The sequence below is a fragment of the Amblyomma maculatum genome, chromosome 4 (genome assembly GCF_055883805.1).
Source record: "Amblyomma maculatum isolate TAMU_Amacu chromosome 4, ASM5588380v1, whole genome shotgun sequence".
Taxonomy (NCBI): domain Eukaryota; kingdom Metazoa; phylum Arthropoda; class Arachnida; order Ixodida; family Ixodidae; genus Amblyomma; species Amblyomma maculatum.
Window position 1 is genome coordinate 3,642,018 of NC_139347.1, and position 26,365 is coordinate 3,668,382.

General features: G+C 48.4%; 1 pseudogene; it reads left to right on the forward strand.

Moving 5' to 3' along the window:
• The first annotated feature begins 20,749 nt into the window (after window positions 1-20,749).
• LOC146190221 (serine-threonine kinase receptor-associated protein pseudogene) lies at window positions 20,750-22,417 on the forward strand (annotated as a pseudogene).
• The last annotated feature ends 3,948 nt before the right edge of the window (window positions 22,418-26,365 follow it).

Below are 26,365 nucleotides of genomic sequence, written 5' to 3' on the forward strand. Positions count from 1 at the left end.
GAGTTTACAAAAGCAGCTTCTGACAATAAAAGACCTGTCGCTAAAGGAAGCAGAGGCTCTAGCACTAGCTGCAGAAAGCGCCGAACTTGATTCGCGAGGCATAACCGGGGAGGCTCGGGATCCAAACGTGTTCAAGATAACTCATCGGCGCCAACCAGAGATACGAACGCAACCACGAACGCAATTCCAGTGCTGCGGTAACTACGGCCACAAGACAGCAGTATGTCGCTTTAATAGACGGCAATGTTTCAAATGCAGACGATACGGGCATCTAGCGAAGATGTGCTCAGCGGCTGACAGCGTTAACAGAACTGGTACCATGGAAGCATAGAAGCAGCAGGAATCGGAAGACAGTGATAGCAGTACATCGCAGATATGGTCCCTCCGTACGGCGGCGCAGACACTGCTACCGCCCATTCAGAAAACATTCACATGGAACGGCGTTGACCTAAAAATGGACATTGATACAGGATCACCAGTCTGCGTCATTTCAAAAGCTATTTATGACAAACATCGCAATGAATGGCCTCCGCTCGCGAAGTCGCCGATAAAGTTATCGTGCTATCTCGGAAGGCTACCAGTGCTTGGCGTCATGAACATGGACGTGCGTTATCAAGCAACTACAGTGGAATGCAATCTGGTGGTGTTAAACTGCAAAGGCCCCAGTCTTTGTGGCCGGGATTTTTTGCAGAAACTGGAGGACACCGGAATGTCTCTCCTGCACGTAAACTCGCAGACTAACATGGCCAGCACGGTTCCGCCAGCTGCCCATCAACCTGCCTGGGAAATGCTGAACAGCTATGCTGATCTTTTCAGCGAGAGCACCGGACTCTTGAAAGGCCCGCCAGCACGGATTCATCTCAAGAGCGGAGCAACCCCCAAGTTTTTCAAGGCAAGGAAGGTTCCTTTTGCGTACAAAGAAAACGTTTCACAGGAGTTGGATAGGCTTAGGGAAGCAGGGATAATATCGCCTGTACCATATTCGGAATGGGCCGCACCCATTGTTCCCGTCTTGAAGAAGGACTGCTCAGTGCGCCTTTGCGGAGATTTTAAAGCCACACTAAATCCTGTGTCTGAGATTGAGCAATACCCGCTACCAGTTATTGACGACATGTTTGCCAATTTAGCGGGAGGAGAACGGTTCAGTGTGCTAGACCTGCAAGATGCCTATAGCCAGGTCGCGTTGGACGAGGAGTCGTGGAAACTGGCCGTCATCAACACTCAAAAAGGGCTATACTGCTACATCTCTTCTGCGCCAGTAATCTTTCAGCGGAAAATTGAATCCGTGCTCCAAGGGTTAACCGGCGTGCAGGTCTATCTTGACGATGCGCTGATAGCTGACAAGAGCCAAGATTACTCAAACCTGAAAGCAGTACTGCAACGCTTCAGGGAAAATGGCATTAAGCTGCGCGCTGACAAATGTCGCTTCGCCGAGCAAGCAGTAACATATCTCGGTCACCGCATTGATAAAAACGGGTTGCACCCAGTTGAAAAGAACATCGATGCTATCAGACTAGCCCCTTCTCCCCGTAATGTTACAGAGTTGCGTGCCTTTCTTGGGTTTATCACCTTCTACCATAAGTTTCTCCCTAACCTGTCCACCTTACTTGCGCCTTTGTATAAGCTACTGACGAAAGGAGCCAGGTGGATGTGGAGCGATAAAGAACAAGCAGCATTCGAACTGTCGAAAAAGGCTCTTTGCGCAGCCCCTGTGTTGACATATTTCAATCCGAAGCTCGAACTACTTTTGGAATGCGATGCCTCGCCTCACGGTGTGGGAGCGGCACTTTTCCATCGCATTAATGGGGAAATGAAGCCCATAGGATTTCGGTCCCGGACCTTAACTTCGGCCGAAAAGAAGTATTCTCAGATCGAACGTGAAGCGTTGGCTCTCGTTTTTGGTGTTTCACATTTCCGGGACTACCTCCTTGGCCGGGAGTTCACCCTGGTGACGGATCATCGGCCACTGCTCGGTCTTCTACGAATGGATCGTCAGACCCCCATCATGGCCGCCGCGAGAATACAAAGATGGGCTCTTCTGCTGGAGCATACAAATACAAGCTGCTTTGCAAATCCGGTAAAATGATGGTTAACGCGGACACCCTAAGCCGTTTACCTCGAACTTTGCAGGAAACGGAGACCGCACCGGAAGGAGACGCAGAATTTGTCCTCGCCATCGACCAGTGGGACCAGTCGGCAATCACTATAGAGGAACTGCGGTCACTCACAGAAACGGACGTGGTACTAGCACTTGTCCGCAGGTACGTCCATGAGGGTTGGCCCAAAGCATGTTGCTCCGGTAACACTGAGAATGTAGCGGGCGCATTACACAGGCCAAAAAGGCATCACCTCGAGTTGGTACAGGCCATCGGTAGGTACGAAGGCGGTCTTCTCTCGGTCCCGTTCGTCAACCGTGATATGCCAATAACCAAAACGAAGATCAATCAAATCAAATCAAATCGTTTATTTTCACCAGGTGCTTGCTGGTTGGAGCACCTGGGCTAAAAGCTGCTTGAGGCAGCTTGACGAGGCCCAGATGACCATTATAGAGAAAAAATAACAATAAAAAAATATGAAGGTAGGGCGTGGTGAGCATGAAAAGAATTCGTTAAAAACACAACCGGAACAACAAAAACCGAGGTGTTCAGTCGTGGAGGCGTTCAAACAACCAAGATATGCAGTATGTAAAACAGATTACAAATAAACAATTGCAGATACATAATCGCTGATACCACATGAAATGTGAAACAGTCGTCAGTTATACAGTATTTAAAACTATATAGTTTAGTACAGTGACTCAGTTAACCGAATTTGCACATGACATTCTTCTCAGCATAGACGCCGGTGACCAAATCGATGCTATATTCATTGATTTCTCAAAAGCTTTCGACACGGTCCTTCACTCTAAATTGTTATGCAAACTAAAAGTAATTCTCAATAACTCTCAACTCGCTGATTGGATTGCAGATTTCCTCTCACACCGCTCCCAGTCTGTTCGCTTCAATTCCGTCGATTCTTCTTTAGCCGATGTTACCTCAGGTGTTCCCCAAGGCTCTGTCCTTGGCCCTTTGCTATTTTTGCTCTATATTAATGATTTACCTGACAGTATAACCTCCAAGATCCGTCTATACGCCGATGATTGCGTACTGTACCACACTATCAACTCTGTTAACGATCACCTCCTTCTGAATGAGTCTTTTGGTATGTTCCGTGACTGGTGCAATACGTGGGAGATGAACATCAATTTCAGCAAAACAGTTGTCATGTCTTTCACCAACCGCCTATCACCTTCTATTTACGACTATGCATCACTGCAAAGGGTTCATGAATATAAATATCTTGGCGTCGTTTTTTCTCACAATATGCAATGGTCAAAACACACCGATTACATCACAGCTAAAGCTCTTAAAAAGGTAGGTTACTTACGACGCACAGTACGGGATGCTCCTAAAGAAGCAAAATTGCTCATGTACAAAACTCTAATTCGCCCTATTCTTGAATACGCTTCTAATGTCTGGAATCCATACAAGCAATGTGAAATCGATCAAATAGAATCTGTGCAACGTAAAGCTGTAAGATTTATTTTTCGCCGCTACGACTTTCATTTTTCACCCTCATCTGCGATGTCTTCCCTAAACATAAGCCCGCTTGCATCCCGCCGAAAAACTGAGTGCTTAAAACTTCTTCACTCCATAGTTCATTCTGCTAATTGCCTTTCAGAGGGTAAGCATATCTCGTTTTCAAAACCATCTGCAACCAGGAGCCATCACGATCTTAATATCCAACCTTTTTTTGCCCGCACTAACGTTTTCAAATACAGTTTTTTTCCGCGCACTGTGGAGTGTTGGAATTCTTTGGATGGCAACATTCGTGCATTATCAATCTCTGATTTTGCGTCGGCAATTGAGTCGTAGCATTGTATGTTGTTTTTCTAGCGTTTATATTTGTAGTGCTTGTGTGTACTTTTGTATGCGTGGAATTGTTCCACATTTTTGTACCCACTCCTGCTATAGCCCCTTGAGGGGCTGCAGTATTTTCAAATAAAATAAATAAATAAATAAAATATTGCACATATGCAAGTTCAGGAAAAACCATCAAGGTATAAAATACAAGAGCAAAATGCGAGAGAAACACAGATGCAAAAAATGTATTGAATCTGATCAACCCAGAGTACATTCTCATGTTATTTTTATTCTACATGTTAATAAATTGGTTCCTCAAGTGGTTTAGCATAGGATTTGTATTATAGATGTACCTATTTAGTAGTGTTGGGAGGTTATGTTTTAGTGACTGGTTTTTATAATTAGTGCGGAAACGCGGGATGAACTAAATTTTAGAGTTCCTTGTTGAAATGATGCTTTCGTGAGGTTTTAATAACGCGGTGGCAATACAAAAGTCATGGAAGTAGCCTCGTGAAAGATTTGAGCGTAATATACGAAATTCGTAAAAGCTCGACACAGGGATGATATTATAGGTCGCGAATAAGGGACTGGAGTGAGAGAGGTGTTCATGGTTTGCAATGCACCGGATGATTTTTTTTTTGTAGGATAAATATTTTCTGCATGTTACTATTCGTTGTGGCTCCCCAGACAAGGTGGCAGTAGTGGAATTGCGAAGCAAATAATGCATGATATAGTTGGAGCTTAATATCCATAGGAATAATTGCGCTGCAACGTGAGACAGCGCCCACTGCCTTGGAAATTTTTTTGCATATGTCTACAACATGCCTGTCCCAGTTTAGACTACTGTTTAATGTGACACCTCATATTTTATGTGATTCTACTATTTCTATATTCAGGCCTTCACAGGTGATAGAGTGGTCTAATGATATGCTTTGTTTTTGGCTCTGAAAAATATCTTCGTCTTTGATGGATTGACTTTTAGACCGTTTGACCTTGACCATGAGGATAACTTTACAAGGTTTTGGCACTGCTCTCCAAACACATTTACATATGAACCGGGCATGAGTATAGAACAGTCGTCGGCGTAAATGATAAATTTAATTGATGGGTCAGTGTGTACAATATCGTTGATAAAGACATTAAATAACAGCGGTCTTAGTAGGCTTCCTTGCGGATCACCTTTAGTGACTGCTAGGAAGTTCGATCGGTGAGTTCCCAAGCTCACCATTTGTTTTCTGTCACTCAAGTACGATTTAATTATTTCCGGAGGTATGCCACGTACTCCGTACCGAAATTGCTTTGTTATGCCAATTTTGTGATTTAAAGAGCCAAAAGCTTTCGCGAAATCTACGAACAAGGTCAAGGGTAAAAAAGTTTTATCAAAATTATCCACCCGGGTTCGATTGCGACCTCGGCGGCTGCGTTTCGATGGAGGCGAAACGAAGAGGCGTCCGTGTGCTGTACGATGTCAGCGCACGTTAAAGATCCCTAGGTGGTCGAAATTACTCGCAGACCTCCACTTCGGCTTCTCTTTCCCTCTATCTACTTTCACGCCCACCTTCCTCCCTTCCCTTACGGCGTGGTTCAGGTGTCCACAGCTACCAGTGTCACAGATACTGCGCCTTTCCCTTCCTGTGAACCATTATTTTTAGTATTACTATTATTAAAATTATCCAACACATTTTCTCTAAGGGATATGAGCGCTGTTTCGATTGATTTTCCAGGTCTAAAACCATCTGAGAGAAATAACTGGCACCGTGCAAGCAGTCGAGGGCATCATCTATCCTGGGAAGTGGGTAAACGTCCTTCTTTGTAACTTTGTTGAGGTATCGGTAATCCACGCAGAACCTCCAGGTATTGTCCTTCTTTTTAACAAGCACGACTGGTGATGTCCAGGGGCTGCTCAAGGGCTCTAGAATGTTTCTTGCCAACATCTTGTCCACTTCATCTTCTACAACGCGACGTTCAGAAATGGCGACTCGGTAAGGCCTTCTGTGAATTGGGCTGGTGTCTCCGGTATTGATACGGTGAGTAACGAGGGATGTTTGTCCCAATGGTCGGTTACCAAAATCAAAAATGTCACTGTACGAAGTCAGAAGGCTGGTAAGTGCTTGCGCACGATCAGGACACAAGTCAGCAGCTACCATTCCTGATATGCGGGCCACCGTAGGCGGGGACTCTGCAGGTCGTGTCGATCCTCCAGCAGCAGTGTCAGGTAAAAGTGCAGACACATTAGTCAGACAACGGGGTCCGTTCGGCGAGAGAAGTGCCGTCAGGAAGAACTTGTACAAAAAAGCTGAAGTTCAGGACTCGAAGATAACTGTGGTTATTCGCTACATGCACGATATTTTGAGGAAGGGCTATGCTACGGTGCAGAGTCACATCAGTTAAGGGGAAAACAACGTAGCCGCCATCAGGAATGGAGGGAAAAGGCGTCAGCAGCACATACACAGCGGCTTCAGGGGGCAGGCGAGTCAGTTCAGTGGAGCGAAGACGTAACGTTGATGTTGCATGAGTTCATCGGGTCAAAACGCCAGGTCTAGATGAAGCAGTCCAGAAGAACAGTCAATGAGAGCGGAGTGTGCAATTAAAAAATCGAGGCCTGATATAACGTCTTGAGGGCAACTGGTAAGGACTGTAAATAACACAGGAATGCTGCGGCCGGCAATGCTAATGCATGCATTACACACACCAATCACAGTATCTATGTTGCCATCCGTAACACGAACGGTAGATGAGGTGGCGGGTGTGAGGACTTTCTTGAGGCGTCGGTGGAGCGAGGAACTGAGGACAGAAATGTGGGCGCCAGTGTCAATAAGTGCAGAAATTGGGACTCCATCCACAAGAATATCAATCAGATTATGCCTAGGTGTGGGGTTCAGAACCGAATTGGCAGTCCGGGTCCGTAATGCAGCTTCACTCCCGGGCGCTGCATTCGCTAGTTTCCCGAATAGGTGCCGGCGCATGATGGGGATTAGCCGCGACGATGTACCTGTGAACGGGATCGATGAGCTCGGGGAGATGGAGATCGGCTGTAGCGACGAGCAGTTGAGACGGTTTCGGTGCGATGCTCATCTGGTTGAGGAGGAAAGTGTCCAGAGCGATCATAAACGCGGCGGGGCTCCTCTGGTAAGACAGAAAAGGGTCGAGGTTCATAAGAATACCGACGGTCAGCGTTGTAATAGGAGCGAGGGGTGGGGAAGGTACGACTACGGCAGTACCGCGAAGTGTGGGCGGCTCCACAGCAAATGAAGCAGGTTGGCCTGTCGTCTGAGGTGCGCCACTTTGCAGGATTGTGACCGAGGTAGCGACGTGGGGAGGCTGTGCTGATGGTTGTAACAGCCACTAAAGGAACAGGGTGCGATGGTGCCGGCGGCGGCACGGAACTAGAGGAGAGGCCAACGTTTGCAAGTTCCTGGCGGACAACGGCCTGTATTATGGCCACGGTGTCGGGCAGCGGAGACGGGAGTAGTGCAGGAGCTAGGGCCTAGAGTTCTCTGCGGATGATCCGAGTCACGGCCGTGGGATGGGAGGGCTGGTGTAAGGGGCCAGGTCATCGCAGGATGGGGTAGCCGCCGTGTTCGGAAGACGCTCAAAGCGATGTACGAGACGTCTTTGTTTAGCCTGCTCGAATTTTCAGAAGACTTGAAGCACCGAGTCGACGGTAGAGCAATCCATTCAGAATGGATGTGGAACGCATCATCCGCGATGCTCTTGAGGATATGCCCTACCTTGTTACTTTCCGGCATGGAGATGTTGACCTTGCGACACAACGCAAACACAACGCAAGCAACGCAAGATGGGAGGGTGGCGAATTTTCATTAGAAACACTGGCTGAGGGGATGTTTCCGCGGTGGTAGGGGCTGCTTCGGAGGTCACCGTGGCTATTTGAGACGTGGTTGTGATCCCAGGTAAGTGGCTGCCGCTTCGCAACTCCAGCTTTTGGCAGCGTAAATGGGCTAATCGGCGCGTACGAGGATCTTGATTCACCTCCACGAATATGATACGTGGCAGAAGGCTAGTAAGACAACAGGTAAAACTACAACAGGTGACGAGAGACGTTGGTGTTCAGGCAAGCACCAACCGCTTTCTCAGCTTCGTCGTCTATCACTGTGTTGTCCATCGTCGTCCCTTTTAGTGGCATATACGTAGAATTATATATATATATATATATATATATATATATATATATATATATATATATATATATATATATATATATATATATATATATATATATATATATATATATAATTCTACGTATATGCCACTAAAAGGGACGACGATGGACAACACAGTGATAGACGACGAAGCTGAGAAAGCGGTTGGTGCTTGCCTGAACACCAACGTCTCTCGTCACCTGTTGTAGTTTTACCTGTTGTCTTACTAGCCTTCTGCCACGTATCATATTCGTGGAGGTGAATCAAGATCCTCGTACGCGCCGATTAGCCCATTTACGCTGCCAAAAGCTGGAGTTGCGAAGCGGCAGCCACTTACCTGGGATCACAACCACGTCTCAAATATATATATATATATATATATATATATATATATATATATATATATATATATATATATATATATATATATATATATTGTCACCAACACACGTAGCAAGCAGCACAACAACCGAGCTGGCCCTTTTTAATCAAGCGAAAAACTCGAGAGAGACGAGCATGACGCTTAGCCACGTGCCAAGCCATTCGGCCACTTGGTGGCGCCAGAAGATGGTCAGCGGTGTGGCATTGCCCCCCTACCAAGGGGCATCGACCCGATGCCGCAAGCGTAGGAGAATAGTCGAAAAGCGTGGCAAGTAATACGGGAAAGTCTCTGGTTCTGGTTTGGATCCTGAATTGGTTTACCGATTGTAATAGGGCTTCATTCTGGTAACGTGAACTATCTCAGATTTCGGCTGCCGAGAGGAGCGTACAGTGCCTTGTGGTAGCACCTCGTAGTTCACCGCGCTGAGGCGGCGGAGCACCTCGTAAGGTCCAAAGTATCGCCGCAGAAGCTTTTCAGAGCGCCCTCGCAATCGTATTGGGCTTCATACCCAGACTTGGTCGCCGGGCGTGTAAGTCACCTCTCGGTGTCGCAGGTTGTAGCGCTGGGCGTCGTGTACTTGTTGGTGCCGAATTCGCTGTCGGGCAAGCTGGCGTGCAGCTTCTGCGTCACGAATAAATTGGTCAGCCCCCACGACAGTGGAGGGAGCAGAATCTGGAAGAAGCATGGCATCCAGCATAGTCAAGGGTTCGCGTCCATGAACCAAATGAAATGGAGTGAAGCGTGTTGTTTCCTGGAGTGCAGTGTTGTATGCGAACGTGATGTACGGCAGAATCCGGTCCCAGTTCCCATGATCATCGTCTACATACATAGAAATCATATCGGCAATTGTCTCGTTAAGCCGCTCAGTCAGCCCATTAGTTTGAGGATGATAGGCTGTTGTCTTGCGGTGGGTGGTGCCACTGAGTCGAAGTACCTCACTCGTGAGTGCCGACGTAAACGAGGTTCCTCTGTCAGTTAAGACGACTGTTGGCGCACCATGACGGAGTACAATGTTGTGAATGAAGAAATGAGCAACTTCATCTGCGGTACCACGGGGAATGGCCTTGGTCTCACAGTAGCGGCTAAGGTAGTCAGTGGCAACCGCTATATACCTGTTACCCATGGAGGACTTCGGAAATGGGCCCAGTAAGTCCATGCCGACCTGTTGAAATGGGAATTTAGGGGGATCGATAGGCTGTAAGAGCCCAGCTGGTTTAATGGGTGGTGTTTTCCGCCGCTGGCACTCACGGCAGGTACGGACGTAGCGGTGCACAATGGCAGCTAGCCTGGGCCAGTAGTACTTTCGGCGTATCCGTGCCAATGTGCGAGAAAACCCGAGATGGCCGGAAGAAAGGTCATCGTGGCACGCACGAAGAACTTCGTCATGTAGCGTTGTGGGTACTACAAGCAGATAAGCAGTTTCTGTTGGACCGTAGTTCTTCTTGTAGAGCACACCATCACGCAGGCAAAATGACGACAGTCCGCGCCTGAAGAGCTGAGGAGGAGATGACACGGTTCCTTCGAGGTATTCAATGAGGGGTAAAAGTTCAGAGTCAGCCCGCTGCTTTCGGGATAAGGTGGACGTCGCGATAACACCAAGGAAAACGGAATCATCGTCGGAGCCGTCCGCGTGGCAGGGAGTAGGGGCGCGGGACAGACAGTCAGCATCACTGTGTTTCTTGCCGGACTTGTGCACGATTGTAACGTCAAATTCTTGCAACCGAAGGCTCCATCGAGCAAGCCGACCCGATGGATCTTTCAGGTTTGCCAGCCAACACAGAGAGTGATGGTCGCTCACGACACGAAACGGACGACCGTACAAATACGGATGAAATTTCATGACTGCCCACACAACAGCGAGGCACTCCTTTTCGGTAGTTGAATAATTAACTTCGGAACGGGACAAAGTGCGACTGGCGTAAGCAATGACACGTTCTGCACCGTCCTGCCACTGAACAAGGACCGCACCAAGGCCAACGTTACTGGCATCCGTGTGCAGTTCCGTGTTGGCCTCTTCGTCGAAGTGGCCAAGTATTGGCGTACATTGGAGACGGGACTTGAGTTCCGTGAAAGCGTTTTCCTGGTCGGGGCCCCAAAAGAACGGCTCGGTGTCTTTTGTCAGGCGGGTCAGAGGCTCAGCGATCTTGGAGAAATTGTTAACAAAGCGACGATAGTACGCGCAGAGGCCGAGAAATCGACGCAAGCTTTGTTTATCCGCTGGTTTGGGGAATGAAGAGACAGCGGCCGTTTTCTCTGGGTCTGGGCTAACACCTCGAGCACTGACAATGTGGCCGAGAAATTTCAGCTCGTTAAAAGCAAAGTGGCATTTTTCAGGTTTTAGAGAGAGACCGGCAGATCGGATGGCCTCGAAGACAGCGCGCAAACGTTTCAGGTGCTCGTCGAACGTGTCCGAGAAAATCGCAACGTCGTCGAGATATACGAGGCATGACTGCCACTTCAGACCGGAGAGTACAGTGTCCATCATTCGCTGAAATGTGGCAGGGGCCGAACACAGACCAAACGGGAGCACTTTAAATTCATACAAACCGTCTGGCGTAATAAAAGCGGTCTTTTCACGGTCTCGCTCGTCAACCTCTATTTGCCAATATCCACTGCGGAGGTCAAGGGACGAAAAGTAGGTGGCATGGCGAAGGCGATCGAGGGAATCGTCTATGCGTGGCAGGGGGTACACATCCTTTTTCGTGACGTTGTTGAGGCGTCTGTAATCCACGCAAAACCTCAAGGTTCCATCCTTCTTTGCGACGAGGACAACAGGCGAAGACCAGGGGCTCGTCGACGGTTGGATAACGTCGTCCTGGAGCATTTCTGTTACTTGGCGGCGGATGGCATCACGTTCTTTTGAAGACACCCGGTAAGGACGCTGACATAGGGGACGTTGGTCATCGGCAACTATAATTCGGTGCTTCGTTAGTGGCGTCTGTCGGACCTTGGAGGTTGATGCAAAACAATCTCGGAACGAATTGACAAGATTCTCTATGCAGCGTTTCTCACTGGGCGAGAGGTGCGGGTTCACATCAGTCTGAATGGCTGTAGGCGTCGCATTGTCGGGGTCTGACGTGTTGGTTAAAGCGTACTGGCCTGTACATTCTCCAAGTTCTTCAAAATAAGCGACCGCCGTGTTCGCCGTCAAATGTTGGGGTTCACATGTGAAGTTTGTCACTAGCACGTTGGCTTGGCCACGGACAAGTTCGACAAGACCCCGAGCTACACAAACTTGTCGAGTTAGAAGCAGTGACATGTTAGCTTCAGCAATGCCACTCGTGCCGGTGCTATGATCACATTCGACTGTGACGAACTTGCTCGCACGCGGAGGGATCGTTATGTGGTCGTCACAGACACGCAACATCGTTTTCCGGAAGTCCGTGTTGCTATCAACGGCTCGCTTCGTTGAAAACGATACCATGAGCTGCTCCCGAAGGTCTATAACCGCACCATACTCTTGAAGAAAATCCATGCCGAGAATCAGATCTTTGCAGCACTCTTGTAATACGGCAAATGTGCCAGTGAAAGTAAAACCGCAGATCTCTATGCGGCAAGTGCACATGCCAATCGGCGTCATTACATGACCACCGGCGGTACGCATCATTGGCCCAGACCAAGGTGTCAGAACCTTACGGAGTACCGTGGCTAGCTGGCTGCTCATGACGGAGAAATCGGCGCCGGTATCCACAAGTGCGGTCACATCACAACTGTCGGCGGTTACAAAAATTTCCCCGGAAACAATGCGTTCGCAGCACGTCGGTAAGTTCATCGGATCGGGTCGTCGCCGCTCGGGCCGTCGCGTCAAATCGTCGGGTGGAGGCGGTTTAATCTGAAACGTAGCGGCGGCCCCACCCCCGGAGGTCGCCGTGTTTAGTTTTCCCGGTGAGGGGACGTGCCTCTGAATTGCCCAGAGGAAGAGTACCGAGTGGGCGAAGCAAAACGCTTCGGAGATGTCGATCGCGACCGCCGTTGTGGTGACGTTGGCTGCATCTCGTTAGCAGCCAGATACTCCTCAATCTCCTGTGGTCTTTCGCCATAGCGTGGTCGAGGCGCGTTTGGTGGAAATCCTCTCAAGCCTATTCTCCGGTATGGGCAATTGCGAAGAATGTGACCAGGTTCGCCGCAGTGATAACAGAGCGGTCGTCTGTTAGGCGTGCGCCACAAGTGCGCCTTGCTGATAGCGGGACGCTGGTATTGCTGTGGCTCGACGGGGCGCAGATCTTGTTGCTGCTCGACGGGGCGCATGTAGCGAGGCGGTGGTCCGACAACGGGACGGAATGGATTTGGCTCGGGAGCAGGTCGACGTAAGACATCACTATAAGTCATGATGCATGGCTCCGGTTGTGGTGCTGGTGGTGGTGGTGGCTGCACCGCTCGCCGAATTTCATCACGGATGACGTCCACGGTAGAATAATTATTTGCAGAGGGAGCATTCAAGTGGAGGTTTTTTAGCTCTTCGCGGACAATGCTCCTCACAAGCTCCCGCAATGCCTCGTCGCTGGCTGCTGGCACGGACGCGCAGCAGGGTGTGGCCGCTACGCTTGCCTGGCGGCCGTATTGGGTACTCCGTTCCTGCAGGGAACGTTCCATGCTGGTAGCTTCTCTCGCGAAATCTGCGACAGTTCTTGGCGGGTCGCGAATGAGGCCAGCGAACAACTGCTCCTTCACCCCGCGCATGAGGTGCCGTACCTTCGTTGCCTCAGGCATGGTAGGGTCGGCCCGATTGAAAAGCCGCATCATGTCCTCGACAAACATGGCCACACTCTCATTTGACTGTTGAGACCTTGAACGAATTGCAATCTCTGCATTTTCTTTGCGTGCACTCGAGCTGAATGTTGTAAGTAACTCACGGCGAAAGGCTGCCCAGTTGACAAAGGATGCCTCGTGGTTCTCGAACCACGTCTTGGCCGAGTCTTGCAGCGCAAAGTACACATTCATTAGCTTCCGCTCGTCGTCCCATTGGTTAAATGCAGCCACACGGTCAAAACTGGCCAACCAGTCTTCCACATCCTCTAACCGGTCACCATGAAATGATGGCGGTGATCGCGGTGCGAGAAGGACGAACGGTGGAGCGTTGCTGGAAAGCTGGCTTGTCTGGCTGCTCGTCGTGGATGTCATGGTTCGTAGCGGGGTGGACAGCGGTTCAAACTCAGGTTGTAGGCTTCGCAGGCGACGGCTGGCTTTATGGACAGGAGTCGCGTCCACGCATTGATGAGCAGCGTCACTGACGTCTTCGGGGGCAACGTACATGGGATCTTACCCCGCACCTCCACCAAATGTCACCAACACACGTAGCAAGCAGCACAACAACCGAGCTGGCCCTTTTTAATCAAGCGAAAAACTCGAGAGAGACGAGCATGACGCTTAGCCACGTGCGAAGCCATTCGGCCACTTGGTGGCGCCAGAAGATGGTCAGCGGTGTGGCAATATATATATATATATGTGTGTGTGTGTGTGTGTGTCTGTGTGTGTGTGTGTGTGTGTGTGTGTGTGTGTGTGTGTGTGTGTGTGTGTGTGTGTGTGTGTGTGTGTGTGTGTGTGTGTGTGTGTGTGTGTGTGTGTGTGTGTGTGTGTGTGTGTGTGTGTGTGTGTGTGTGTGTGTGTGTGTGTGTGTGTGTGTGTGTGTGTGTGTGTGTGTGTGTGTGTGTGTGTGTGTGTGTGTGTGTGTGTGTGTGTGTGTGTGTGTGTGTGTGTGTGTGTGTGTGTGTGTGTGTGTGTGTGTGTGTGTGTGTGTGTGTGTGTGTGTGTGTGTGTGTGTGTGTGTGTGTGTGTGTGTGTGTGTGTGTGTGTGTGTGTGTGTGTGTGTGTGTGTGTGTGTGTGTGTGTGTGTGTGTGTGTGTGTGTGTGTGTGTGTGTGTGTGTGTGTGTGTGTGTGTGTGTGTGTGTGTGTGTGTGTGTGTGTGTGTGTGTGTGTGTGTGTGTGTGTGTGTGTGTGTGTGTGTGTGTGTGTGTGTGTGTGTGTGTGTGTGTGTGTGTGTGTGTGTGTGTGTGTGTGTGTGTGTGTGTGTGTGTGTGTGTGTGTGTGTGTGTGTGTGTGTGTGTGTGTGTGTGTGTGTGTGTGTGTGTGTGTGTGTGTGTGTGTGTGTGTGTGTGTGTGTGTGTGTGTGTGTGTGTGTGTGTGTGTGTGTGTGTGTGTGTGTGTGTGTGTGTGTGTGTGTGTGTGTGTGTGTGTGTGTGTGTGTGTGTGTGTGTGTGTGTGTGTGTGTGTGTGTGTGTGTGTGTGTGTGTGTGTGTGTGTGTGTGTGTGTGTGTGTGTGTGTGTGTGTGTGTGTGTGTGTGTGTGTGTGTGTGTGTGTGTGTGTGTGTGTGTGTGTGTGTGTGTGTGTGTGTGTGTGTGTGTGTGTGTGTGTGTGTGTGTGTGTGTGTGTGTGTGTGTGTGTGTGTGTGTGTGTGTGTGTGTGTGTGTGTGTGTGTGTGTGTGTGTGTGTGTGTGTGTGTGTGTGTGTGTGTGTGTGTGTGTGTGTGTGTGTGTGTGTGTGTGTGTGTGTGTGTGTGTGTGTGTGTGTGTGTGTGTGTGTGTGTGTGTGTGTGTGTGTGTGTGTGTGTGTGTGTGTGTGTGTGTGTGTGTGTGTGTGTGTGTGTGTGTGTGTGTGTGTGTGTGTGTGTGTGTGTGTGTGTGTGTGTGTGTGTGTGTGTGTGTGTGTGTGTGTGTGTGTGTGTGTGTGTGTGTGTGTGTGTGTGTGTGTGTGTGTGTGTGTGTGTGTGTGTGTGTGTGTGTGTGTGTGTGTGTGTGTGTGTGTGTGTGTGTGTGTGTGTGTGTGTGTGTGTGTGTGTGTGTGTGTGTGTGTGTGTGTGTGTGTGTGTGTGTGTGTGTGTGTGTGTGTGTGTGTGTGTGTGTGTGTGTGTGTGTGTGTGTGTGTGTGTGTGTGTGTGTGTGTGTGTGTGTGTGTGTGTGTGTGTGTGTGTGTGTGTGTGTGTGTGTGTGTGTGTGTGTGTGTGTGTGTGTGTGTGTGTGTGTGTGTGTGTGTGTGTGTGTGTGTGTGTGTGTGTGTGTGTGTGTGTGTGTGTGTGTGTGTGTGTGTGTGTGTGTGTGTGTGTGTGTGTGTGTGTGTGTGTGTGTGTGTGTGTGTGTGTGTGTGTGTGTGTGTGTGTGTGTGTGTGTGAATTTTACTGGGACGGCGGGTCCGTCTATTGGAATCCAGGCAAGAACGCAAGACACCCAGAGAAGCACGACCTCTTGTGAGTGAGTGAGTGAGTGAGTGAATAACTTTATTAAGTATATTTAAGGGAGGGGGATGTGTAGGTGGGGTCCCTAGTCCGGTACTCCAGCGGCTGCCGCTGCTACTCGCGCACGACCTCTTTTCGTGATCTGTCGCGCGCGCGCTCCCTGCGCTCGCTTCCAGCATTCCTCGTGATCCTGTTAGTCGGCGCAGAGGGCACTGACCGGCGTTCGCCGTACGCTATGCCTAACATCCTGCAACAATATATATATATATATATATATATATATATATATATATATATATATATATATATATATATATATATATATATATATATATATATATATATATATATATATATACAAAGTGGTTTAGAGGGTTCGCATAGCAATATATTTATCTTCTTCGTAGCAGCTACAAAAGCCAGCGTTCAAAACGACAGCTCGAGCGTCGTCCACTTTGTCGTCTTCACAACTTAATCGTCTTCGGCCCGCGACGTCTCAGTTTTCCTCTTCTATCTGCTTTTTCGCAGGTCAGACATCTCTCTTAGAATACTCCCGCTGTGAAAAGACGCCATCCTGGAGGATTAAGCGGAGGCCACGATGGCAGAGTCATAGTACACTTTGAAGCGGTCAGATTGGACAATTTCACGTCCTCGTCGGCGGTGGTCTGTTGACGGCGTGAGGGGCTCGATAAGGTAATTAACCGGAGAAGTTAGCTTAAGCATACAACAGGGTCTCCGGTATACACTCAGAAATTTGGGCGACTGGCCTGAAGTAGAAGAGGGCACCCATAGCCACACCAACAAGTCTGGAAGATAAGCAGGCGGCAGGCATGAGGAACCGGCGTGCTTTCTGGTGAAACTGGTTTCGAGCTGTGATTTCACGTGTGACCTGACGGCACTCTTCAGCATAGGCAACGGCTTGAGAAATCGGTGTCGATTCGGAGACGTTGGATGGGCGGGTAGGATCGAGTCCATTGCGCAAGGAAGTTCCCGGCCGTACAGAATGAAACACGGCGAGAAACCGGTAGTCGCTTGCGTAGCAGAATTGTAGGCGTATAATATGAATGGCAACACATGGTCCCAATTTGAGTGGCTGGATAAAATATACATAGCCATCATGTCTCCGAGGGTCCGATTAAGTCGCTCGACCGTCTGGGGATGGTAGGAAGACGTCGCACGATGACAGACACTGCCCGCCTGCAGAAGGGCTTCTACGACATCAGACAAAAATGCGTGACCACGGTCACTATGTAGTTCCTGTGACGCAGGATAAGCTTGTCAAGGGTGAAACCAGCTACGTCACGAGCAGTTACAGCTGCTAAAGTAGCAGTTCCAGCATATCTGGTCAGGTGGCAATGGTAACACTCATCTACCTTTTGCTGGCGGAAGAGCAGGGAAAAGGCCCATAAAGGTCGATTCCAACACGTGCAAACGGCCGAAGTGGACACGGTAGAGACTGCAGGGGAGCTGGAGGGCGTGGTGGGTTCTTCCGACGCTGACAGTTTATACAAGAGCGGACGTATACTGGCGAACAAAACGATACATGCCCTGCCAGTAGTAGCGATGACGTAGGCAAGTATATGTTTCCAGCAATCCAGCATGGGCGCACTGTGGAGCATCGTAATAGGTCGCGCAAATGACTGATCGGAGATGTCGGGAAATAACAAGCAGCCATTTTTGGACATCAGGGAAGTAGTTTCAGCGGTAAAGGAGGTTATCACGGATAGTCAAATGATGGGCTTCGCGTCAGAGAGCCCGAGGAGGATGGCACTGTGATTGGTTAGCCAGAACGTTCATGAGTGAAACAATCCGGGGATTTTTGCTCTGTGCCATGTGCCATATCCATAGTTTCAATGGAGAAAGGAGTGAGGCCGGCGACAGCGCGTGGTGCAGGGTCAGAGGTCACAGGGGAGCCTGAAAGGGCGTCTGCGTCGGAGTGCTTGCGACCAGAGCCATAAAGATCACGAATGTCATAGTCTTGTAAACTGAGAACCCAGAGGGCGAGGCGGCTGGAATGATCTTTGAGGGACTACAGCCAGCACAGAGCATGGTGATCGGGGATGACATCGAGTGGCCGGCCATATAAGTAAGGACGAAGTTTAGTGATGACCCAAACAAATGCCATAAATTCTTTTTCTGTCATGGTATACTTGGTCTCTGCTTTAGTTACGGCACGACTGGCGTATGCTCCGACTAATCAGGGAAACCAGGTATGCGCTGATCGAGACCGACGCCGATACTGATGCCGCCGTCGTCCGTGTGGAGCTCGGTAGGAGCGCCCAGGTCGAAGGGACGTAGTATCGGTGGGTATGTCAGAAGTCGGCGGAGCGTAGTAAAAGCTTCATTACATTCAGGTGACCACGCTGACAAGTTAAATTTCTTTTTGTAGCTGCGTTTCTAAGATACCCTCATCTAGCTTCAAAACGTAGTGCACTGCCTCCTGAATTATCAAAGAAAACTTCCTTCCTGATCTGCTTTTTCCACATTTGGTATTGTTCCACACTGCATCCAATTTCTACCTTCTGTGTTTTTCTCCTATTGCTGACTCCACGTCACAGTTGTCTGATGACGTCATGTTATTTACCCATCTACAACATTTTGTCACAGAGATGTCACTGTGAATAATTTATGAGAAATAGTTTGCTTGCCTGGCTTGTTTTTGAAATCAAAATAAAATATTCGCACGGCAGTGTGCGAGGTTGAGATTGCTTGGAAAGCATCCCACTATAACTGGGAAAATAATTGTTTTCCTTCTGACGCTTCAGAAATTGTTGTATACTCATTTAGATAAGGCAGGCGGGATATACCTGTTAATAAAGCTATTTTCGAACTTTATATTCAGAAGAAATATTTGCTTCTAATATGTTTACAATATTGTTAATAATGTTTCGTAAAGTAAAGGTTTTTGATGCAAACATTGAATTTAGCGTTTTTATCAGGTTTTGGGACTTGCTTTTTCAAGTTTTGTATTTTTCAATTGGCGATAGCCATGCTGTTGCGACTGTAGTACGACGGGATGCCGGCGCGTCATCTGATTAGTTTAAATTCAGGGAAAGACAGGGTCCTATCTAGTGAACGACCCGATGATCGGGAACCTTTCCTAGAAAATCTAGCCGAGTGACTGAAAGTGTTTCAGAATGAGAGGAGGGCAGACGTTGGGAGGAGAAAGAGACAGGACGATAAAGACAGTTAGACGCATCTGCTAAGAGCACATTTAACAGCCAGTAGATCGCTGATGGTGGCAGCAAGCGCGCGCGGCGCCTACCTTGCCACACGTGAGTATGAACAGAAAATCCTCCTGCACCTCTTCAGCTGCTTTACAGCAGAATCGCAGCATATCGGCTTCTCAGCGTCTCCGCGGTTTATGACAAGGCAAAGAGCGACCCCGCCGGCTGTAACCTTACAGCGACAGCCAGTGACATGTCATATTCCATTTGCTTAAATATACAGCCTTAGCGAAGGGGGGCCGGACTTGTGGAGTGTTTAAGTAAGAAAGTGGGGGATCAAAGAAGTTATAATAGGCCCTGGAAAACGTCTTATCTTGACCCTTATCGCAGTCACAATCTAGCTATCGTCATTTAGGGCTTTAATTTTTTTCATATAAATATGTTCTCTTTTTAAGGAATCCGGTAAACATTCTTGATTTCCTGATCTAAATTTACACCCTCTGCTGTCTTTATCAGCCTGGAGATAGAACATGATACCATTGGGATCACCCAGTCGCAAAAAACAAGCACAGAACCGTGTCAAAAATACGACAATATTCTGCAGTTCGGTCATAAACGTCAGATATTTCTGTACTTTTTTACTGCTTTTCAGCTGTCCTGTAGTAGTTCGATGTGCTCCCTACTTCCGTAATACTTTTCTGATGTAATTAGAGAAAATTCTGGTGCTACCACAGGATGTTCTGCTGTCACAACAGATTTCCTGTCATAAACCGCTCGGAGGTTTTGTCCTAACAACAGAACACTTTCTGTAGCTTTGTTTCTGCCTAGGCGCTGGTTGGAGTTGTCCTGAGTGCCACGATACCGATTTACGGTTGCTTCTTCGGCCTGCCTTGGCAAGGCAAAAATCACCGTTGACTCGCTGTTAGAAAACCTGCAACAGCGACACAATGAAGAGAGCACAAATTGAGAACATGGCACGGGATGCATTGGTTGTACCGCTGTTCTGGTGCCATGCACTAACCATATAATCCCACAATTTGTTATTCGCGCTTTGATGCATCTTATTCGCAGACAGAAAATCTTTCATGGACAAAGACTTTGACAAAGCGACAAGAAATGTGTGTTTGTCTTTTTTCTGCTGATCCTCGTTTGATATCAAAACATTGCATTTGAGAGATGTTGCTTTGTTATAGAAATATTCAGAGACACGAATGGGGAACCACTATTTCTCTTTCCTTCAAAGTGTAGGCAAGGGCCCCTTTTTATCTTATTTTTGTACAGTTACCACCCTTGTACACTTCGTGCAAATCGGCTATTTGTTCTTCGCATGCAAAAAGACATTGTTGGCTTTTATTCTGAAATTATAAACATTTGTTCCCTATTTTACGTCTTTCTCCTTATTTTCCTTCTCGATCCTTGGTTCCCTTAACGCAATATAAACCTTTCGACTAGCACGCCATTTTATTGTACCACTGAACATGAAAGCCCTGTCAAAAATTCATAACTGTAACAGTTATCACTTTGCCTCGTGAGCAACATCGTGAGCACGAGCTCGAAACACAGTGTTTGCATCTATGCGTGCTGCACTCTTCGCAACATTTCTCGAAAGGCTTTGCAATCGTAAAGTGCGCCGATATGTGCGAGCTAGACGACCTTCGTGTACGACAAAAGAATGTCTGGTAACCGCATTAAATAAAAGCTGTAGAGCTAGAGCTAAGGCTCCGCCTGTAATTTTTATCAGTGCCGCATCTGTTTCACGCTGCGTGTCATGGAGCGGAGTTTCAATGGCAGTAGCGAACATAACGAAGAAGGCGTCAATTCTCTTCTGGTTAAATGCGTCAGTCACAAAGACAACCTTGTGTCAATCTGTCTCTGCTAGATCGAATGTTCTCATCGACTTCACGGCCCTCTTTTCTTCCTTTCAGCTACCATGTGCGGTATATTAAAGTCTCACAATTCCGAAGCCAGATGGATCGGTGCACCGGAACAAGTGGAAAAGTATGTGATGCTTGCTTCCTTCAAGAAACGCAAACGCCGCTTAATTGCTCGGGTCACACTAGGCCCGTAGTGGGCCTGTGTTTCTCAAAGTTATCATCGACTGGAACATATCTAATTTCAGCCTGCAAAAATGGAAAGCCGATACTCACATCACATGGGTTCCTGGGCATGAGGACATCCTCAGAAATGAGCGCGCTCATACGTTTGCCCGAGAACTAAGCTTCCGGGCGCCGGTGGATGTCCTCCCCAAACCTTCATTATACACCACCATCGAACCTCTTGACTACACTACAATTGTTCAGTACTATCGTCGCTGCCGTGCCACGTTCCCGCCACCACATCCCACGCTTTCTCACATCGACAGCACGTACTGGCGACAACTCCAAACACATTCGTTTCCATCTCCACAATTTGCCCACATATTTCACCCCACGGACTTCCCACCGTACTGCACCACATGCAACGCCACCCCACCCACCCTCTACCATTACTTATGGGAATGCCCACATCCAATCCGCGTTCCTCCCGTCAAACACCCCACCCCCTCCTCCTGGGAGGCTGCCCTTCTAGCCACGCAACCTGCAGATCAGTTACGGCTGGTCGAGCGGGCTAAGCTAGAAGGAACAGCCAGAGGGCTCCTGGACTAAGAGGTCCTCCTGGGAGTGTTTACATTTTTTTTTAATAAAGTTTTTTCCTCCTCCTCCTCCTCCGATACTCAGGCAGGGAGACACCGGAGACTGGATTGGGACCTTTTTCGGACACAAAGGCGCCGTCTGGGGTGGTGCTCTCAACAAGGATGCCTCCGTAGCTGCCACCGGAGCGGCTGACTTCACAGCCAAGCTCTGGAATTCCGTGGCTGGAGAAGAACTCCACACCTTTGCTCATCCCCACATAGTGCGCTGTGTAGATTTTGACTCGTACGTGGTCAGGCGTCTGACAGGGAGCAATGACAAGATCATCAGAATCTTCGATGTCAACAAGGAAGACGCCGCTCCGACCATGCTTAAAGGACACACATCTGCCATCAAGAGAGTGCTGTTTCTCCAGTATGACGAGCGCATTGTCTCGGCGTCCGACGAGAAGTAATCAGATTCTGGGACTATGTTGGTGGAACGGAGGTTGGCCGGCTGGGCCTCCACAGTGCCCCCAGTGACCTCGAATTGACCCCAGATGGCAGCATGCTTGCTGTCACCCATGGCCACATGATCAACAGAAGGAGCACTGAAACACTTGAAAAACTGAAGGAGTTCCAGATTCCCAGCCAGGTTAACTCTGCATCGCTGCTACTCGAAAAGTTCGTCTTTGTCTGTGGAAGCGACGACTTCAAGATGTACAAGTTTGACTACGAGCCTGGAACAGAATTGGAACCATTGAAGGGCCACTTAGGGCCTGTGCACTGTGTGAGGTTCTCCCCCGATGGAGAGTTGTATGCGAGCGGAAGCGAGGAGGGAACACTCCGGCTCTGGCAGACTACGGTCGGAAAGACGTACGGCCTGTGGAAGTATGTCCAGCCGACGGAAGGAGATGCCGGCGAAGGAGTCGCCAACAACAACAACAATAACAGCGACATTCCCACACTGCCTGAAGCCGCTGGCTGCAACCACACCTGCCAAGAACACTGTGAAGGCAGAGGCGTGACATCTCTGAGGGCTGCCACAGTCCGAAACCGAAACACTTATGAGGAACCAACGCCAGAAAATAACGCAGAGGAAAGAAAGACTGCTCATTTCTGAAGAAACAAGGTTGATGCTTTTAGGCTTAACCGGAGAAGGTGTAGACCATGTTGGCCCGGGTGCCGAGTGGTTTGGGCGCCCGTCTCGGCTGCGGGAAGTCATCATCATCATCAGCATGACTATACCCACTGCAGGGCGAAGGCCTCTCCCATATTTCTCCACTTAACCCAGTTTTGTGCTAGTTGCATCCACTTGAGCCCTGCGAACTTCTTAATCTCATCCGCCCACATAAATCATCTGCAGCCCCCTGCTACGCTTTCCTTCCCTTGAAATACAGTTTGTTACCTTCAGCGACTATTGGTTATCCTTTCTTCGCACTACATGTCCTGCCCATGTCTATTTCTTCTTAATTTCCACTAGAATGTCGGAAACTTGAGTTATTTCTCTGACCCACTGTGCACGCTTCCTATCTCTTAATGTTACCTCTACCATTTTTCGTTCCATAGCCCTCTGGGTTGTCCTCAACTTAAGTAGAACTCTCTTGGCTAGCCTCCACGTTTCAGCCCCATAGGGGAGTACAGGCAAGATGCAACTGTTGTATACTTTCCTCTTCAGCGATACCGGTAAGCTGCTAGTCATAATCTGCGAGTGCTTGCCAAATTCGCTCCATCCCAATCTTATTCTTCTTGTTATTTCCTTTTCATGGTCCGGATCTGCGGTTACTACCTGTCCTAAGTAGACATATTCGCCTACTACTTCCAGTACTTCGCTACCTAATGTAAACTGCTGTTCCTTCCTGAGGCTGTTGAACATTACCTTAGTCTTCTGCATATTGATTTTCAAGCCTACCTTTTTACTTTTCCCGTCTAAGTCATCAATCATTATTCGCAGTTCATCCCCCCAGTTGCTTAGCAAGGCAATGTCATCAGCAAATTGCAGATTACTGAGGTATTCTCCATCTACTCTTATCCCTAACTGCTCCCATTCCAAGTCTCTGAATACTTCCTCTAAGCAAGCTGTGAATAGTACTGGGGAGATTGTGTCTCCTTGCCTAACACCTTTCTTCATCGGAATTTTGTTACTTTCTTTATGCAGAACTATGATTGCTGTGCAGCCACTATATATATCCTCCAGCACTTTCACGTACGGCTCGTCTACCCCCTGATCTCGCAATGCCTGCATCACCGCCGAGGTTTCAACTGAGTCAAATGCTTTTTCGTAATCAATGAATGCTATGTATACGGGCTAGTTGTATTCCGAACAGTTTTCTATCACCTGATTGATAGTATGGATATGATCGATAGTAGAGTACCGTTTCCGAAACCCTGCTTGATCCTTTTCTTGATTACAGTCTAAGGTTGTCCTGATTCTATTAGCGCTTACCTTAGTAAATACCTTGTACGTAACAAACAATAAGCTGATTGGTCTGTAAATTTTAAGGTCCCTAGAGTCCTCTTTCTTATGAATGAGGATAATGTTTGCATTCTTCCATGGTTCCGGTGACAGCTGTGACAGATTTTCTGTTCTTGGGCTCCAAGATTACCTCGGAAGGAGACTGCAGCCATGAAATTAGGAGACGCCTGCTTCTGGGAAAGAGAGCAATGGTTAGCCTTGACCGCCTAGTAAAGAGCAGAGACATTAGTCTGCCAACCAAGATCCGTATAACTCGTGCTATGGTCTTTCCAGTTGTGATGTATGGATGCGAGAGTTGGACTGTGAAAAAGACTGACCGCCGAAGAATTGACGCGTTTGAATTGTGGTGCTGGCGAAGACTCTTGAGAGTTCCTTGGACTGCCAGAAGATCAAATCAGTCGATATTGTCGACCATGAACCCTGACTGCTCATTGGAGGGTCAAATTTTAAAGTTAAAGCTCAGCTACTTTGGTCATCTGATGAGAGGAGTCGCTGGGGAAAGATTTGATGTTGGGAAAGGTTGAGGGTCGCCGGAGAAGGGGTAGGCAGCGAACGCGTTGGTTAGATGGCATCCTCGAGGCACTGCAGATGAAGTTATGTGATGTTAGGAAGATAGTGAGAGACCGGAAAGCGTGGCGTGACATGGTCCATAGGGTCACGAAGAGTCGGACACGACTGAACGACTAAACTGAACTGATGGTTCCGGTACCGTCGATGACACCAGGCACTGCGTATACAGGGTGGCCAGTTTTTCTAGCACGATATCCCCCCCCCCCCCGTCCATCAGCAAATCTGTAGTTATCTGATCCTCTCCAGCTGATTTCCCCCTTTTCATAGTTTCTAATGCTTTCTTGACCTCGTCCTTCGTCACTGGTGGAACGTCTGACTGTTTTTCCCTACCGCCAATCTCATTACGGTTCTGACTTCTTTGGCTACTGTAGAGATCTGTATAGAACTCCTCGGCTACTTTGACTATCTGGTCCATATTCGTGATGACGTTGCCCGCCTTGTCCCTTATCGCATACATCTGGTTTTTGCCTATGCCCAATTTCTTCTTTACCGCTTTCAGGCTTCCCCCGTTCTTTACAGCATGCTCAATTTTCTCCATGTTATACTTCCTTATATCGGCCACCTTGCGCTTATTGATTAGCTTTGATATCTCGGCCAATTCGATCTGGTCTATTGGATTGAAAGCTTTCATACTCTGGCGTTTCTTAATCAAATCTTTCGTCTCCTTAGGCAACTTACCGGTATCCTCTCTAACTATCCTACCGCCTACTTCTACCGCGCACTCAGTAATGATATCTCTGAAATTATTGTTCCTTGCTTCTAGGGTAATGTCGCCATCCTCGGTTAGAGCTGAATATCTATTCTGTAACGAGATCCTGAACTCTTCTGCTCTCCCCCTCAACGTTAATTCGTTGATGGGTTTCTTTCTTACTAATCTCTTGCGTTCCTTCTTCAGAATTAGGCTAATTCGGGACCTCACCATCCTGTGGTCACTGCATCGCACTTTCCCGATTACCTCTACATCTTGCAGAATGGCGGGGGTTGAATACATTATGAAGTCGATTTCAGTTTTAGTCTCCCCGTTAGGACTTTTCCATGTCCATTTCCTGTTCTTCCGTTTGCTGAAGAAGGTATTCATGATTCGGAAGGTTTTGCGCTCTGCAAACTCAACTAGTAACTCCCCTCTGCTATTCCTAGAACCAATGCCATAGTCACCTACTGCCTTGGCTCCTACCTGCTTTTTTTCCTACCTTAGCATTGAAGTCGCTCATTAGTACAGTATACTGCGTCTTTACTTTTCGCATTGCCGATTCTACATCTTCGTAGAAGCTTTCAACTGGCTGGTCATCATAACTACATGCAGGTGCATAGGCCTGTACAACCTTCAGTTTATACCTCTTATTAAGCCTAATTACGATGCCTGCCACCCTCTAATTAATACTATAGAATTCATCTATAATACCCGCTATACTTATTGACAAGGAAACCTACTCCTAGTTGTCGCCTCTCTGGTAAACCACGATAACACAGTACATGCCCATCCTTCAGTACAGTATATGCGTCATTTGGCCTCCTAACCTCACTAAGCCCTATGACATCCCATTTCATACCCTCTAGTTCCTCAAACAGCACTGCTAAACTAGCTTCACTAGCTAGGGTTCTAGCAATAAACGTTGCCAGGGTAGGTTTCCAATGGCGGCCTGTCCAGCGGGAAGTAGTCAGTTCAAATCCCGCCGCCGGACACCCACCGGTAAAATTGGCTACAAGCGTCCCCCGGCCCGGTGCCCGGCACTTTCAGGTGTGTGCGTTTGGAAGGGGCTCTGCGAACCCTGCTGTGCTCCTTCGAGGGGTTAAAGTTTCGAGCAACTAATGGTCTGCAAAGGCCGGGCTGATAAAAAAAAAAGCTCAAAAAAGGGCCACAGAATGGGCTTTTGCCGCGCGAGGCGGACTTTTGTCCGATGGCGGAACGGATCACTGCCACATCGGCGCG